At 45.4% G+C, this 11,421-nt stretch overlaps 1 protein-coding gene across 1 annotated transcript in view; it reads right to left on the reverse strand.

Moving 5' to 3' along the window:
• Nucleotides 1-9,140, reverse strand: part of slit1a (slit homolog 1a (Drosophila)) — an 89,716-nt gene extending 80,576 nt beyond the window's left edge. The window contains exon 1 of the mRNA XM_051125524.1: nucleotides 8,910-9,140. The gene's annotated coding sequence lies outside the window, so the exon portion shown is untranslated. The remainder of the gene's footprint in view (nucleotides 1-8,909) is intronic.
• Between the last annotated feature and the right edge of the window lie 2,281 nt (nucleotides 9,141-11,421).

Genomic DNA, 11,421 nt, shown 5'->3' on the forward strand with positions numbered 1-11,421 from the left:
TTCAACTGAAGTAACTAAAAGAAAAACAAATATATGTACCACAATTATTGGCACCCCCTCATTTAATACTATGTGTTTTCTCCACTACATATTAAGCTTTGAGCACACACGACAAGGTATCTGAGTGTTACACATCCCTTATTTTTTGGTCGGGACGTCTAGTCGTTTATTAGTTTCATTGTTGATTTGTTCCCCTTGATTGTTCGCCAGGTGTTGGCTTGTTTGCCAGTATAAGCTATAGTATTTTCTGTGATTCTTTTAAGGTCTTGTCCATTCATGGTTATACCATGTGTGCTCAGTTGTGTTTCTCCATATTTTGTTTCCTGGGTTTTTGATTTTGTTTATTAGTGATGATGATGTTGGAGTTTATCATGTGACGAAAGACCACAAAAATACAGATTCAGTAGATTCACTTGTGGCCCTATGGCAAGGGACCAGATCTACAGAAGATTACACCAAGGTGTTGTGTGACCTTGCTTGTAGTGTGCTGCTAAAGGTCTTGTTCAGTGTTTGGACTTGATGAGCCAATTAAGTCATGTTTAGCAAAAGACAATTTTGTTTGCTCTCTGGAACAATTAATTAATTATGCTCTCCTGCTCAGTTTCTCTCTCTACACCGTGGGCTACGTCACAGATCCCAGCACTCCACTGCCAAAGAAAAAGCTCCCTTAAGCATGCACTTCAACAAGGCTCAGAGAAGGAGAAGGAGAACGGGCTCAGTGCCAGTGGAGATGGAGACTGTGGTGAAGCCGACAGCACCATTGGTCCCCTGCTCCTCCAGCTCCACCTTGGTTCTCTGCTTCCCTGGCTCTTCCATGATTTCCATCACCACCTCAGTCCCCTGCTCTAACCCTCCACCTTAGTTTTATGCTATATCAGCTCCACTGTGGTTTCAATCTCTGCTGGCTCCACTGTGGTGGTCCCCAGTTCTGCCTTGGTCTCCTACTCCACTGGCTCCACCTTGGCCCCCTGCTCTGCTCTGGTTTCTCCCAGATGTTATCTCGCTCTGTCAGCTCCTCCCTGGTGTCCTCCTGTGCCCCTTTGGTCTCCAGGTCCTCAATCTGTCCCCATAGTGCACAACTACCTCCAACCTGAACTAGGTTTAATTGAGCATCTGGACTCCTCTTCTTGATGTAAAGGCTGTTAAAGTTCTATTTTTCTTGATTTCCTGTTTCAGTCTGTAGTCCCTTTGTATTACCATTGTTGATTTGTTCCCTTTGAGTGTCTCTCCAGGTGTTCCTTGTTACATTGCTTACCTTCCTGTCTTCATTGTCAGGTCTTGTCCATTCTTGGCCATTTTGTTTATGTGCTCAGTTCTGTTTTCAAGTATTTGTTTCATGGGTATTTGATTTTGTATTTTGCTTAGAAGCATAATAAATCTTAATCTGCACTTGGATCCAGGTCTCCTTGGTTTCTGAGTTCATCGTGTGACAACTTCATTGCTAGGTTTCTGTTTACACCAAATTCATCTCTGGTTTTGTTTCCAGAAAGCTCTATTGTTGTCTCATTTTGACTATAGGATCCAGTCCAGTTGAAAGTTTCAGTAATGTCTGGCAAACTGTGGATGCCTTTGAAGACATCAAGGGCTTTATATGGCAAACAAGCTGTGGTTATGTAGGTGCTGTCTAATTATAGTGGAGACTTTTCGACCTCAGTACCTAACTAACATCTGCAACTGATGAAGATTGTTTGGCCACTCAAACATCCTCCTCACTGTGCGTGGGGCTGTTATGCACTTGATGTTATACAGGGAATGATTGCACAACGTTTAAATAAGACTTGACTGTAGCAGTGGGTGCAAACAGCAGAGGCAACCAATGAAACAAAATAACTTCAGCGTATACAACGCCTTAACTAAACTACACTAAATTGAAATACAACAGGTGGTGATCACTCTTAAAATAACATTAAAGAAACTATCTACAGTTGGTTATAAATTGTTTATAAGATCAACAAAAAGCAGAGCCCAAGTGGTTGTGACCAAGTAACCAAGTGATTAACCACAACATACCACGTTTGTCACTCTGGCTATATATACTAGTGCAGTGGTTCTTAATCCTGGTCCTGGGGACCCCTGCTCTGCACATTTTGCATGTCTAGCACACCTGATTCAGATCATCAGCTTATTAGCAGAGAGCTCCATGTACTGAACTGTGTGTGTCAGATAAGGGAGATGTGCAAAATGTGCAGACAGCAGGGTTCCCAGGATCAGAATTAAGAACCACTGTACTAGTGTACTTGTTACACAAGTGTATCACGAAGATCATCTACAAACACTTGCACTTCACACAAGACTTAAGTCACAACGCAGAAACAGTGCAGTCTCTCCAACGGAATGAACAGTGGAGTACATGTCAATAAACATATAACAAATCCAAAGATGTGTCAAGGCTCTGAACTTCATAACAAACATGTTAACAATAAATAATCATCGCTGACTAGACTTTTGGGGCTCAACTGAAGGCGCAGGGTTCAGTAAAATCTGACACTCATCTGTCTCATTACTATAATACTATTATTATAAATGTCACGAATCTGGTCATTGTCCTGCTGTCCGCTCACCACCAGATGTCGCTCTCACCCCTTCATCACACTCTGACTGTTGTACCACACCCCGGACTACATCTCCCGTCATGTATCACGCTCATTGCGTCAGCTCATGTGACCAATCAGCAGCACCATAAAAGCCCCGGTCTTTCCCCCATGCAAATCACGGATTGTTTATAGTGTTTTTCCCTTTGTCTAGCGTTTTCATAGTTCCTTGTGTTTTTGATTCTCTCACCTGGCTCCTCGTTCTCGACTGTTCGCCGCCTGCCTTCGGATTATCGCTCGTTTATGGACTATTCTCTCTCGTCTCGCCTCTGACACTCCTGTTACGTTTGTTTTTGACCCTGCCTGCACGACTATGTATCTGTCTCGTCCCAATAAAGGCTCGCAAATGGATCCGCTCGCCTCTCGTCTCGTTCACCCTGTGACAGAACAATCCGTCAACAAGGATCCAGCAGCCCAGAACCCCGCAGTACAGATCATGCTCCTCAAGCAAGGTGAGCGACCAGTTGAGGAGTATGTTGTGGACTTTTATGCTTTAGCATGTCAGACTTCGATGAGTGATTTATGTCAGATGATATTTTTCCGTGGAGGGCTCTCTGAACCTTTCGGCTCCTTAATGCCAATGTACCAGCCCCATTGGACGATAAGCCAGTATCTGAACATTGCACTCCAGATCAGCTGCTCCTCGCTCACCGTGGGTGTCGCGGAGAAGCAACGCGATATCGCGGCAGCGCCGGCCGCGCAACCCGCCCGTGCAATGGCGGCGACGGTGGAGCCCGTTCACAAAATGGCGGCCGCGTCGGAGCGCGTCCACAAGATGGCGGCGAATACAGAGCTCCGTCACGTCACGGCTGCCATACCAGAGCCATATAGTGTTGCAGCTGCATTTCCTGAGTCAAGTCAAGTTTCCAAGTCAAGTCAGATTACAGCTGCTGTTCCTATGTCAAGTCAAGCTGGAGCCGAGTTTCCTGCATCAAGTCAAGTCAGAGCTGCTCTTCCTAAGGCAAGTCAAGTTAAAGCTGTGTTTCCAGTGTCAGGTCAAGCTACTACTGTGGCTCCTGTGTCAAGTCAAATTACAGCTGTCTCTTCTGTCTCAAGTCAAGTTACAGCCATCATTCCCGGGCCAAGCACTGTCAAGATGGCTGCCACGCCAGAGCCACTGCACAAAATGGCTGCCACGCCAGAGCCTGTCGCAAGGATGGCCGTCACGCCAGAGTCTGTTGCAGAGATGGCCGCCAAGCCAGCGCCCGCTAACGCCACGTCTGTCAAGCCAGCGCCCGCTAACGCCACGTCAGCCAAACCACTGCCTTTTCAGGACATCTCCGTCAAGTCACAGCCTGTTCACGCCATGTCTTCTGCTCCTGAGTCTGCACCCATCATGGCCGCCCTTCCTGAAGTGATTCCTGAGTCAAGCAAAGTCGCAGCCGTGGTTTCTGAGTCGAGTTACGACCTGCCTGACGGCGCTGAGCCTCGCCATGTCTCGTCTGACATCTCAAGATCACGGCCTATCATGATGGCCCACGTGCTGGACTCACCCCTGATGACGGTATGGGCAGCTAAAATGCTGCTCCTTCAGATCGCGGCGGCTACCCCTGAGTCAAGTCAAGACACAGAATCAAGTCAAGCCAAAGCTGTCGTTCTCCATGCGTCAAGCCAAGTCACAGCTGTTCCCCACGAGTCAAGTCACGTTACAACTGTTGTTCCTGAGTCAATCCATGTTGTTCCTGAGTCAAGTCACGCTACAGCTGTTGTTCCTGATCTTCACGAATCAGGTCCAGTCACAGTCAATCTCCACAAACCAAGTCAAACCACAGCTAATCTTCATGAGCCAAATGAAGTTATTGCTGCTGCTCCAGAGCCCCGTCACGTCTCGTCTATCTGTCCAGAGCCTCACCATGTCTCGTCTGACGGCCCAGAGTCCAGTCATGTCCCGCCTGACGGCCCAGAGTCCAGTCACGTCCCACCTGACGGCCCAGGTCACGTCCTGCCCGACGGCTCAGAGCCCCATCACTCCTCGCCTGACCGCCCAGAGTCAAGTCACGTCCCGCCTGACCGCCCAGAGTCAAGTCACGTCCCGCCTGACCGCCCAGAGTCAGCTCCTGAGGTCACGTTTGTTCACAAGTCCGCCCCTGAGCTCCCGTCTGATCTCAAGTCTGCTCCAGAGGTCCCGTCGGGTCTCAAGTCTGCTCCAGAGGTCCCGTCGGGTCTCAAGTCTGCTCCAGAAGTCCCGTCTGGTCTTAAGTCTGCTCCAGAGGCCTTCCCCGTCGGAGAAGCTGCGCCAATGCCTCCAGAGGTGTCAGCGCCAGCTGTAGAACCTCTTATGGAGGGAGCGTTACCCTTTAAACTCTCTGCTTCTCCCTTTATTCTGTCTGGCTCCTCTGTCTCTGCTTTTCCCAGGTCCCAGACCATAACGCGGTTTCCTGCTCTGTCCCAGCTCCCGCCTGGTCACAAGCCTGCTCCAGAACTCCCCTTGGTTGGAGAAGCTGCGCCAGTGCCTCCAGAGGTGTCCACCTTGGCTGTGGAACCTCCCATGGAGGCGGCGTCCCCCTATAAACTCTCAGCTTCTCTCCTTGTTCTGTCCGCCTCCTCTGTCCCTGCTTTCCCCAGGTTCCAGACCGAGACCCGGATTCCTGTTCCGCCCCGGAGGGCTGCTCCGCCTCCTGTTCCGCCCCGGAGGGCTGCTGCGCCTCCTGCTCCGCCTCCTGTTCCGCCCTGGAGGGCTGCTCCGCCTCTTGCTCTGCCCCGGAGGGCTCCTGCGCCTTCGGCTCCGCCCTGGAGGGCTCCTGCGCCACCTGCTTCGCCTCCGGCTCCGCCCTGGAGGGCTCCTGCGCCACCTGCTCCGGCTCCGGCTCCGCCCTGGAGGGCTCCTGCGCCACCTGCTCCGCCCTGGAGGGCTCCTGCTCCACCTCCGGCCCCACCCTGGAGGGTACCTGCTCTGTCGGTCTTGCCTCAATCACTGGGCTCTCCACATGGACCTGGCCCTCCAGCCCTCGCCCTGTCTCGCTCCCGCCCCACCACTCCCCTGGACTGTTGTTTCCTTCGAGCGTCTGGAAGCCGCTCCTTGGGGGGGGGCTATGTCACGAATCTGGTCATTGTCCTGCTGTCCGCTCACCACCAGATGTCGCTCTCACCCCTTCATCACACTCTGACTGTTGTACCACACCCTGGACTACATCTCCCGTCATGTATCACGCTCATTGCGTCAGCTCATGTGACCAATCAGCAGCACCATAAAAGCCCCGGTCTTTCCCCCATGCAAATCACGGATTGTTTATAGTGTTTAGTGAGGTGACCCACAGCAGAACTGAGTGAGGGAGGAGCCATGGACCAGGGAGATGACCAACTGATGTGGAATATGTGAAGGTGGAAAACCAGGCAGAGCTGGAGAAATCAAGCAATGATGAGGATCCAGGAGACCGAGGTGAAGCCACAGCGACGAGGTGGAGCCTGGGTGCTGGAGGACTGAGGTGACAACGGTGCAAGTGAAGACAGAGGCAAAGCCAGAGGAAAGGAGGAACCCGGGACAGCTGTAGGGGTGGCGGGATAAGAAACAGCTGAAAGCCCAGAAGTCCATGCCGATGGCAGAGCGACAAGGCGGAGCCTGTGGGATGACGGGGGTGAAGGAGGGGGTGAGGAGCCAAAACAGAGCTGACTGGTGAAACGATAGACTCGATGATCAAGATGGAACTGATAGGTCAACACTCCAGGGTGGAGATAGTGGATAGGTAGTCCATGGTGGATCCAGGCAGCCAGGGGGAGTCAGCACTGCAGGAGCTGAAGGGCTGAGTGATGACAGTGGAGATGGAGATGAAGGAATACCTGGCTCTAGTGGAGCAGATGGGAGTGGAAGGTAAGTTGTGCATAGTATCAAACAGGTGCTGGATAAGGGGACAGGCTTAGTGTAGGGTAGGAGCAGTGGCGATGAAGACAAATCTTTGCTGGACAGGCTAAATGGTTTTGTATATACAACAAGAGGTTATTAAAAGTTTTTTTTTTTTTTTGAGAAAAAAGTTTTATGTATTCTCCAATTTGTCCTGATTAAAAGGGTTTTCATATGACTATGTTTTCATGTGCTGACCATCTGGCACAGGTTTGCACCAATATCTTCAATCAGTCCCTCACATCAGCCACCATACCACGCTGCCAGAAGTCAGCTACCATCACACCAATTCCCAAAACATCTTTGTCGACCAGTCTTAATGACTACCGCCCAGTGGCACTTACACAGGCAATCATGAAGTGCTTTGAGAGGCTGGTTTTGCATCATATTAAAGCCAGCCTCCCATCCACCTCTGATGAGCATCAGCTTGCCTACAGAACGAACAGATCTACTGAAGATGCTATAGCTCTAGCTCTACACACTGTACTGAGTTATCTGGAATCGGGGTGTGAATAAAGGCCTCCTGTAGCAAATCGATGCATTTTTGTAAGAAAAATAGCCATATTCAAAACGTAAAAATCACTTTAATCTATTTTGCACTAACAGTTGTACACAGAAGCAGCTCTGGGCGGACAGCGTAGGACGTTGGCATTGCGCATTCGTCGCAGTAATGGCATCATCAAATTTGTGGATGATACAAGGGTGATTGGGGGGTGGGTGATTGGGGGGTGGGGGGTGGGGGGGGACTACAGAGATGAGGTCCAGCAACTAACATCATGGAGTTCGGCTAACAACCTGAAATTAATGATGCACTAAGCGACTTTGCCAAATGATGTTGATATTTGAAAGCACCATAGCCCAACAGGACCTCACCCCTATTTCAGTATCTCTGCCCCGCATGTACGTACACAACCCTGGCATAGCGACAATCACAGAAACAAGCGAAGATGACACACATATTCAAACAAAAGCCAACACAGATAAGTTGTGTGAAACAATGCAAAATCAACGTTACTCACCTATCAAAAAGAAACAACCCAAACTCCGTGTCCGATTCCAGGCCTTCCCATGAGTTCTCCTCACTGCTAGAAAGCAGCTCCGGTATTTACACAGGTCCTACCTTTTGCCTGATTGTAACCCTTCTTTTTAATGTTTTGTTCCTCCAATATTTTCCTCTTGTTTATTTTCCATTATAATCAGTCTGCTAATATCCTGTGCACTCAAATTGAGCGCTCGCGCGTCCTTACAAGACAAGCACCTTACTGCTGATTGGCTACAACTCGGTCCGACACTGTGGTCAAAAGCGCTTTTTTTAAAAACCTTTAAACAAGATGAAGGAGCTTGTCGTAGACTTCAGGAAGCATAAGATGGATACGCTCCCCCATACATTAACGGCGACTGTGTTGAGAGGGTCCAAAACTTAACATTTCTGTGCACCCTCATCTCTGCTGACCTATCCTGGACAGCACATACTACAGTGGTCATCAAGAAGGCACATCAGCGCCTACATTTCTTAAGAATTCTTAGCAAAAACAATCTGAGTGGAAAGTTGCTGGTAAACTCTTATCACTGTTCTATTGAGCGTGCTGACGTACGTCATGCTAGCTGCTCTGAGACAGACAAGAGAGGGCTTCAAAGGATCATTGCAGAGAGAATCACTGGCAGTCTCCTTCCATCACTGAAGGATCTATGTAAAAATCGAGCTCTCAGTAAGGTCAAAAATATACTAATGGACTCACACCCAGATTTTCACTTGTTTCAGCGGTTGTCGTCAAGCACACACTACCGGTGCATTAAAACAAGGACTAGGAGATTTAAGGACAGTTTCTTTCCTAGAGCCATTACGAACTTCAATATGCACTGACCTCATTTATATTCTTCACTCTGAATGTCAGTCTTAGTGTAACACACTTTCTTTTCCTATTCTGAATGTAAATCTTAGTGCAATAACTGTTTATTGTGCAACATAACCATTCATTTATTATTTTATTGATTTTTCTTTCTTATTCTGGATGAAAAACTCTTATGCAATACACTCTTATTGTGCAGTATAATTCTTTATTTTCTTGTACATTTTAGTGCAAGTGCAAGAATGTAACAGAGTTACGTTTGTAATTCATGTTTTGTTGTATGTGCACTATGTAATATGTAATAAGTTATGCTGAGGGGAAGCTATCCTAATTTCCTTGTATGTGTGTATAATGACAATACAAGGCATTCATTCATGCAAATAAGCAGGAATAAATCCTAACCTGCAGTAAAGACTGAACAGTATGAAACATGAAAATGAGGAAAAACATGACCCAGTATTCTATTAACCTAAGCTTTTCCATTGTCTGGGGGTGAACAATCTCAGGTGTGAAAAGTCAAGCACAATATGGCATTTACAATGACTCCAAGCTTATTATTGTAGGGCACATTTACAGCAACATCATGTGCTGTTTCGTGTTTTGATTATTTTATTTGGAAAATGTTTTTACCTCAGTTGTTCTCAAGTGCAAGTGTTGATTGTGTACCTCCTTCATCACTGGCAAACGATAGGTCGCTTTCAGTGGATTGTAGGTCACTATTCCGTTTTATCTGGCGTTTTCTATTGCGTTATAGTTTTACAGTCAAATTAGTCAGCGCGTGCAGGAGCTCTCCAAATGCTGTAGACTGATTTGAACCGAGACTGTTTTACCCATCAGTTTGATCGTCATTCATGAGTCGGGCACCGCAGCCACAGAATTGAAACAGGAGGAAACTGCGCCACCGCCTGGTTACTTGTGACAAGTGGCGTCACTTTACTTCAGGTACTCCAGTGCAGCAGTTAAAATAAACTACACAACAATAAATCATAAAAAGGTTTGCGTCTTCTGTAGGGTGAAGCTGTTTTGAATTGTTAAATTTTTTTGTTTGTTTTAAAATGAAGGCCTACACTTTTACTGAGTTTGAAGGATTTCATGTAACAAAATCTGCACGTTCACACTGTATACTTACAGGCATCTTGGTATGTAATTGCAACAAACATTTTTAACACAAGTAAAGTGGTTATATTGTAAATGATTTTACATGTAGAATATAAGTTGTTTGAAAATTTTTTTTTTGCTATATTTTAAGAAAAGCTGTGACCTCCAGCTTTATGTCTGTGGTAACAACAATGCCATGGTAAATTCATTCTTTCTTTTTGCTACATTTCTGACAGTTGCATGCGTTACTTTATTAGAGTCAGTCGTGTTACACTGATAATTTGCTGATTTGACGTATGTGAATGTAAATTTTGATACAGTCTTTTTAGTATTTCCAAAATGCTAGAATGGGAACCTCCATTTTAGGAAAGTGTGAACTTGTGCTAATTTGTTTGTGGTGTTACTGTTTCATTTGCAGAAATATTGGTTAATCTACAGGCATACGTAGTTAGTACCAGTGCTTACAAGCACCAGTAGGTATAACTAATTAAATGCTATAAATGTATCATTTAAAAACAAAACAAAAACAATGACTTTTCTGTCTCTTATTTGTCACTTCATTTGAATGACCTGCCTGTAACTGTTCTGGTATTGTGTTATTTTGTTCTAGCTGGCAAAGAGGCAAACCAAGTAATGTCAACACACAAAATCATTGCAGAGAGAATGCTGTTGCTGCACAGGAAAATAATGTAGTATAGCGTTTTTACAGTATACTATTATTTCAAAGCTTTACAGAGATGCATGTTTCAATGCCAGTAGATTTACAGATTTGCTTTAATTGACAAAAGTGGATCTGGTGGATGTAGCAATCGGGATGGAGACAGCAAATTCAGGGTTTTTTATGTAGCTGGTACAAATTAGGAGACCCTAACGTAACTAGTGTATGGGCAGACCAGAATGGATCGATCTCCAAGGCCCTTTTGCCCAAGATGAGCTGAAGGATAGATTCTCTGGTTGAGAGTAGTCTCTATAGCTGCAATGAAGAGCTCCAGAGCGGTTATAAGAGGGAAAAACATGCTCTGGCAGCGGAGCAGATGCTCATGGTGCTGGGGTAACAATTGTTAAAGAATTTCTTGACAATATTTTGCAGCATTTTGAACCACAATAGTGAGGAAGGGTTAAATTTAAGATTTGAACTGTCCTTTTGCAGCGCATTTCATTTTGCCTTTAATTTACATTAGGGCTTTTAATTAGGGCTCAGTGATGACATTTTATTCCAAATAGTGCAGTAGATTAATAGCACATGTTTCTAGTCATTAGATTCTGAGATTGGAGTAAAAAATGTACAGATTGTCTTACAATGATGTAGCCTACTGTCTTATTTCCTGCTACTTTTGTGTATATGTTGGTGTATTTTATAATGTAGTATTGTGGTTTTGCTGTTATATAAATGCTTCTCTATTAGGAGGTGTTCTTTATTGTGGATTTAATAATTGTTTTGTATGACATTGCCCACTCTATTACTTTATTTCTATTTATTTTTTTATTGAACAATCTCAACACATTCAATTCAATTAAATTCTAACAAATACATAAGAATTTCAAATACTAGGGGGAGATATAAATAATATCATAGGAATACATTAACAATTCACAAGCTTGCAAACAGCTTTTTGTTTCTTTGAGGGCAATACGGACTCCATATAATGCTTCACTTCATTTTTAAATGCTATAAAACATGGATTTTTTCTTGAAAATGTACATTTATGAATATGAAATTTGCCACTCTATTACTGTTGACCTCCTGTTAAAGGGAGTTGATTGCGTCATTATTTGTTGGCTCTGTGTTTTAAAAGTTGGATGAAGAAAATATTGTAGTTTGTATTCCGTCACAAATGTGTTTGCACAAAAAAAAAATCTAAAGGTACAAAAGGTTTTGTGATTAATGGTATTTATTTATGTAGTTTGTTTACTCGTTGCATTTGCACGTCTTTACCAGCAGAGGTCCTCAGCGAGCGGAGTATCGAGCGCTCCCAAACGCTTTGGTTCAGCTGCTTTAAAGTTTGGAAAAGCCTCGCTTCACCCATCACCTATATGCATCCTT

The sequence above is a fragment of the Labeo rohita genome, chromosome 13 (genome assembly GCF_022985175.1).
Source record: "Labeo rohita strain BAU-BD-2019 chromosome 13, IGBB_LRoh.1.0, whole genome shotgun sequence".
Lineage (NCBI taxonomy): Eukaryota > Metazoa > Chordata > Actinopteri > Cypriniformes > Cyprinidae > Labeo > Labeo rohita.